Genomic DNA, 6,376 nt, shown 5'->3' with positions numbered 1-6,376 from the left:
TAGTTAATTGTTTACACACAGCTTTTTCAATAACTTTGCTGATGAATGGGAGGTCAAAGGTCGGCCTGTAATTCTGCATTAGTGATTTGTCCAGATTGTTCTCTTTTATCAGTGGTTTGATTACTGCTGTTTTCAAAGCCTGGGGGAAAACGCCTGATGAGAGCGATGAGTTTACTATTTGGATCAGATCAGCAGCAATAACAGGCAGGACTTTCTTAAAGAAATGTGAGGGTAAAACATCCAGACAGCAGGAACTGGAGCTTAGTTGACTTATAATTTCCTGTAGGGTTTTATAATTAAGTAGTTGAAATTGGGTCATTTTTCCTGTATTTGTTTTGTTTGGGCACAGCATTGGTACTGACTTTATAGTGGATGTACAGATTAATGCTCTGATTTTTTGAATTTTCTCTGAAAAGAAGCTGGAAAACTGGTTGCAGGCAGCAATACATTGGAATTCAGGCGGTAACGTCACAGGAGGGTTTGTGATTCTGTCAACTGTTGCAAATAAAGCTCGAGCATTGTTAATGTTTTTGTTTATGACATCTGCAAAGAAAGGCTCTCTTGCTTGTTTTAGTGTTAAATGATAGTTACGTAGTCTTTCTTTATAGATGTCACAATGAACGTGGAGTTGAGTTTTACGCCATTTTCGTTCTGCCCTACGGCAGAGTTGTCTTGCAGATCTAACTGTTTGTGCATTCCTCCATGGAGATTTCTTTTTACCAGACAAAACCTTCATTTTAATTGGGGCAATGGAATCAATATCTGAGACTTTAGACTGAAAATCATTTACCAACTTATCTACGTCATTACAGCTTAAGGGTGAGGAAGAAGAGTAGATTTGATTAAAAGTTTCTGCTGTGTTTTCAGTGAGAGAACGTTTTGTGATGGTTGCTGTTTGTCCAAGTGGGTTAAAAGATAAAGAACTTTCAAAGATAACAGGAAGTGATCCGACAAGGCGACATCATTTACAGAGACATTGGAAATATTCACACCCTTACTGATAACCAGGTCCAGTGTGTGTCCTTGAGTGTGTGTTGCTTGTTTGACATGTTGTGTTAGACCAAAAGTCTCTAAAATATTAGCGAGCTTTTTTGCCCCTCTGTCTTGGGGGTTGTCAACATGAATGTTGAAATCACCAACAATTATTAAACAATCATAATCAATACATATAAGATAGAAGTTCATTCAAGTCAGTAAAGAAATTTTCCACAAAAGTTGGAGTTTTGTATAGAGTTACAGTCAATGTTCGTTTGTGGCCTTTAACCTCAATTCCAAGATACTCAAAAGAGGTGAAGTGACCCAAAGAGATTTTAATTTATGGTATTCTTAAATATTGAAGCCACGCCTCCTCCTTTTTTGTGTTTTCTATTCTCACTGAAGAAATTGTAGTTAGGAGGCGCAGATTCAATTAGTACGATCGATTCATTATTATCATTCAACCATGTTTCTGTCAGAAACATAACATCGATATTATGCTCAGTGATGAAATCATTAATTAATAGAGCTTTAGCACAGAGAGATCTGGTATTTAAAAGAGCTAGTTTAAGTGACTTGGAGGCCAAGAAATCTTCAGTCTGATGTTCCTTTAGGCAGGGGAACAGTCTGATGTTTGAATTAGGTCCCCTATATTTTATGTTTCTGTTTCTTGTAAATTTTCTTGTAGTTATCCGGACAGGTAATGTCCTGTTCTGCAGTGCCGGGGGGCCAGACACATTCTGGAGCAAGAAGGGTGTAAAGATAAAGTCTGGACCCCGGCCTCAGACCTCAGAAACGCAGAGTGATGGATCCTTTGGGACGTTAGAGTCAGGTGGCTTAAATGAAGTGAGGTCTGCTACGTGAGCGCTAAGGAGCGACGTCCCAAGTACAACCTGTTGATTCATTCCATCTGTAAATTTAAAAAACTCCGGTCCAGAAGACATTTCTTCATGTGTATCTTGTGAATCCTGTGAATGAGTGGGTGAGCAGAGAGGGAGGGGAGAAGGAGGACGGGAACCAGTCGTTCCGTCTTCAGTCGATGTATCAACTTGTTTTTGTTCCTGATAAGGTTTCTTCCTAGTCAGAAATCCTTGAGCCTGTTCTTCTGAAGCGATGATCACGTTGCTGTCCTTGTTGATAAAGTGAGAAAGATTTGCAGTGAGTAGCTTTATCCCATGTTTATTAAGATTGCGTCCACTTCTTCCAAAAAGGTGAAAGTGCTGCCAATAGATCCAGAGGTTATCGATGAAGATCACTGAGCTGGCAGAGCAGCTTTTAATCAGCCATTTGTTTATCATGTCCAGCCTGGAGTGTTTTTCGTCTCCCCATTGAGGTGATGGAATTGGACCACTGAGAAATAACTTCATTTTTAACTTTCCCATAGTTTTCAGAAAGATATTAAAGTCCTTTTTCAGAATCTCAGATTTCTGCTTTGCCACATCGTTGGCTCCAACATGCACAACTAAGGACTCAATATCTGGCTGATCAGCGGTTAGCGAGAGAACTTTACGAGTTAAATCAGATACAGTGTCACCAGGAAAAGAAATCACTCTCGTTTTCTTGGGATTGCAAACGTGACTGATTCCATTTACTGCCTCATCTCCAACAATAAGCACTTTTGGCATACCTTTTGTTTTCCTGGTAGCCGCTTTGTCCTTTGGAGCTTTGGGGGGTGGATGTGTTAGACTTGCCTCATTGTTGATGTTTGAAAGCGAGGTTTCACTCAGAGGCTCAGGCTGGAGTACAGAAAATCTGTTTTTCAGTGGGATTCCCACAGAGTCAGAATGTTTTGAGGCCCGGGCTGGTCGCTCTGTCCTTGGGAGCGGGGTCGGTGGAACCGTTTTGGTTGCAGCTGCTTGTTTGTTTTTCTTTGGTGGAGCAGGTGTTGAGGTTGAAGGTGGGTTTCGGCTCAGAGCCGGCCACGCTGATTCGTCCAGGTGAGGGGTTCTCCCTGTCAGTCCCCTCATCGGATCTGCGGTGTGAGACTTGCCAGGTCTCTGGCAACTCTACTGTTGCCTTTAATCATAGCCTTACCCAGTCAACTGTGTGGCTGTTTGGCGCCAGCAATATTTCTAAGTTGCTTCTTCTTTTTCTGCTTGGCTTTGAAAATTGTAATATGTGTTGTTCAGAATAGAGCACATTAATCTGGATTTTCAGTCTTTTTTCCCCTTCATGTTATTAGGAGAAGGAGAACCACAAAAAGATATTTGCTGTTAATTGAACAAACTTTTTTTTTGTTTTCGTTCATTTATTTTTCTCTCCACAGAAGCTGCACCTGATGAGGCATTCAGTTTCGGCTGTGGGGCCGTACTGGAAGAGGACATTGGTTGAGATAATGCTGTCATCAGCAAATCCTTCTTCATATTCTGCTCTTAACTTTTTATGAACATCAAAAATAATCCAACATCAGTTCTGCTTTTTTTGTTTGTTTGTTTTTTCGGGTGTGTGTGTATCTGCTCCAATCCCCAGTCGGTCGTCATCGCTTGTATTGAGCCGGGTTCTGCTGGAGGTGTCTTCCAGTTTAAGGAGAGTTTTTCCATTCCACTGTCACCACTTGCATGACGGACCACTTTAAAGTCAACAACTCAATGCAAGCGGTTTCCTGCTGTTGCTACGTGCTCATCCAGGAGGAGTGAATGATGAAAATCAATAACTCGATACCATCTGCCAAATTAACCTTGCTGTATTGTTTAACTAGGATCAATTGAAATGTATCTGTGATAGAATTGAAATGATTGATGTACTTTTTGTGTTGCAGATGCTGCCATATCACAGTGCAATTGGAGCTATCTGAACATTGCACTGATCAGATGGAAATAACGAAATGAGTTGGTCCTTTCTGATCAAATAAAAACATAAATTTCTTCTTTTTGTAAGCAGAACGAGCAATGTAAAACAGGCAACTAGCAATATACTGCTAAAATCGGAGTCTGTAGCATATTTTATGTCACATGGCTGCAGGTGGGATGGGAACTCGGGTGCCAACGCTGCAGCTTGAGAGAATAAGGTGATGCCTGTGCCTGGCTGGTTTTGTCTCTCCAAAGACAAAAACTAAAGCTGTTTGAGAATATTTCTAATTGTTTCACACCAAAGAAAAAAACTGCTGCGCTCTTCAGTTAAGTTTGATTCTATGTATGTATGTAATCAATGCTTGTTTTTTTTTTCTTGGTGCAGGGGATCATACCCAAATATAGCTTTACCAACCTTCTTTTTACGATGACGTTTCATAGAATTGAAGATGCTGCATCCATCCATCGACTTACCCAATGCTGGAGCCCTTCATCATGTTGCTGATGGATCCGCTACCAACATCAATAATCTATCTACAAATCAATGTCACAGACGTTTGCCATATAGAATATTTTTTTAATGTTTTCTCATGTTGAAAAACCTAAGGTTTGTGCTAACCATAATATGTACACAACCCACAACCCTGTGCATGTTTTGTTCTAACTCTGAGCATGCGTATGTGTTAATATCTAAATTAAGTCACCAAGAAACCAGACCATACATGTCAAAATGAACTGCAGAATAGCATGGTGCCTCTCAACTTTGCTGTGATAATAATATCAAGTATTTTTTAGCAATTACATTGACTGCTTTGAATGTGGTAAGTACCAGAAGAGCAGTGGTTGTCAAATTTGCTACTTAAGGTATTAATGAGCAGTGACTCTTTTCTCCAAGATAAGTGCTCAACCATAGTTACAACTTAAATGTTTAAGCACATGTACACACAAATCCTCCCCACTTTTTGTGAACGTAAGTGGGAAAACAAAAGGTAATTTGTTGTTTAGGAATGGTGCAGTATGAGCATACTTCAGCCAGGGATAGAACTTTAAATTTTTCCAGTGGAAAGCAACTTAATGAACAAAACTATCCTAACTTGGATAGCGCAGTGGATTACATATGTGCTTAGTACCTAAAAATACTAGGTTCAAGTCCTGTTTCCGACAGACACCGACCTTTAAAAGTTGGAGTTCTCCCAACTTTTTTGTAAACAGGACAAACGAAAAGTCATGTTTTCATTAGAAATGTTCAAATTTGCACTCCCAACATTGTGGAAAATATTTTCAGGAGAGATGAAAATGTAACGGGTGGGTCAGTGACATTAAGCATTTGTTGTAAAAATTGGGTGTTATTTGCATTGTAACTAATGTCCTCATAAAGAGTCTAATATATTTTTCTACAACCCGGGATGAAAAGAAAGTCAATGTGTAGTGAAACTTTACGAAAAAATACAAAACCTTTTTACTTGCTGTTAATCTCCATAAAAGCCTTTCAGCCAGAAATAAAATCAAAGGATGACAGTGAATCATATTTGTGGTATTTGTAGAAGTTTGAGCATCTAGGTTGCCAGGTGCTTGGATGGCACACTGGATAAAGACTGTGCTTTGGTCCCGATGGTTCTTAGTTCAAGACCTGCATGGTTTTAAATTTTCACAAGGAAAACTGACTATGTGGTATTTGCAGAAGTTCGAGCGTTACGGTTGCCAGGTGCTTGGATGGCACACTGGATAAAGACTGTGCTTTGGTCCCACTGGTTCTTAGTTCAAGACCTGCATGGTTTTAAATTTTCACAAGGAAAACTGACTATGTGGTATTTGTAGAAGTTCAAGCGTCAAGGATGCCAGTTGCTTGGATGGCACACTGGATAAAGACTGAGCTTTGGTCCCGATGGTTCTTAGTTCAAGACCTGCTTAAGGCATGGTTTTGCTGTAAAATATTGTTAGGATGAACAGGTAATTCCCCCCCCTCCAACCCGGGGGGGGGGGGGTAAGGGGGGGGGGGAGAGGAGAAGAGTTGGGGGGGACAAGGAGAAGAAGTGGGGGGGTTAGGGGGGGAGAGGAGAAGGTGGGGGAAAGAAGAGTGGGGGGAGAGGAGAAGGGGGGGGACAAGAAGAAGACGGGGGGTGAAGAAGAGTGGGGGAGAGGAGGAGAAGGGGGGGGGAAAGAAGAGTGGGGGGAGAGGAGGAGGAGAAGGGGGGCACAAGAAGAAGGGGGGGAGAGGAGGAGAAGGGGGGGGACAAGAAGAAGATGGGGGGTGAAGAAGAGTGGGGGAGAGGAGGAGAAGGGGGGGGGAATGAAGAGTGGGGGGAGAGGAGGAGAAGGGGGGGCACAAGAAGAGTGTTCCCCTCCCCTCCGTAGGGGGGGAGGGGAACACTCTTCTAGTAGTGTGTAGGAGGAGGAGGAGGAGACAAGAAGAGTGTCCCCCCTCCCCCCCGTAGGGGGGGAGGGGGGACACTCTTCTAGTAGTGTCTAGGGGGGGAGGGGACAAGAAGAGTGTCCCCCCCATAGTCAGTTTCCCTTGTGAAATTTTAAAACCATGCTGGTCTTGAACTAAGAACCATCGAGACCAAAGCTCAGTCTTTATCCAGTGTGCCATCCAAGCAACTGGCAACCTT

At 42.0% G+C, this 6,376-nt stretch overlaps 1 long non-coding RNA gene across 1 annotated transcript; it reads left to right on the top strand.

Moving 5' to 3' along the window:
• Positions 1–2,918: 2,918 nt before the first annotated feature.
• On the top strand, positions 2,919–4,406 carry LOC116716015 (uncharacterized). Its single transcript, XR_004338350.1, has 2 exons — positions 2,919–4,090; positions 4,206–4,406. It is a non-coding gene; the product is annotated as an uncharacterized LOC116716015 (long non-coding RNA).
• Positions 4,407–6,376: the final 1,970 nt, after the last annotated feature.

This window comes from Xiphophorus hellerii, chromosome 24 (genome assembly GCF_003331165.1).
Source record: "Xiphophorus hellerii strain 12219 chromosome 24, Xiphophorus_hellerii-4.1, whole genome shotgun sequence".
Lineage (NCBI taxonomy): Eukaryota > Metazoa > Chordata > Actinopteri > Cyprinodontiformes > Poeciliidae > Xiphophorus > Xiphophorus hellerii.
This window is presented reverse-complemented; position numbering and strand designations above follow the sequence as displayed.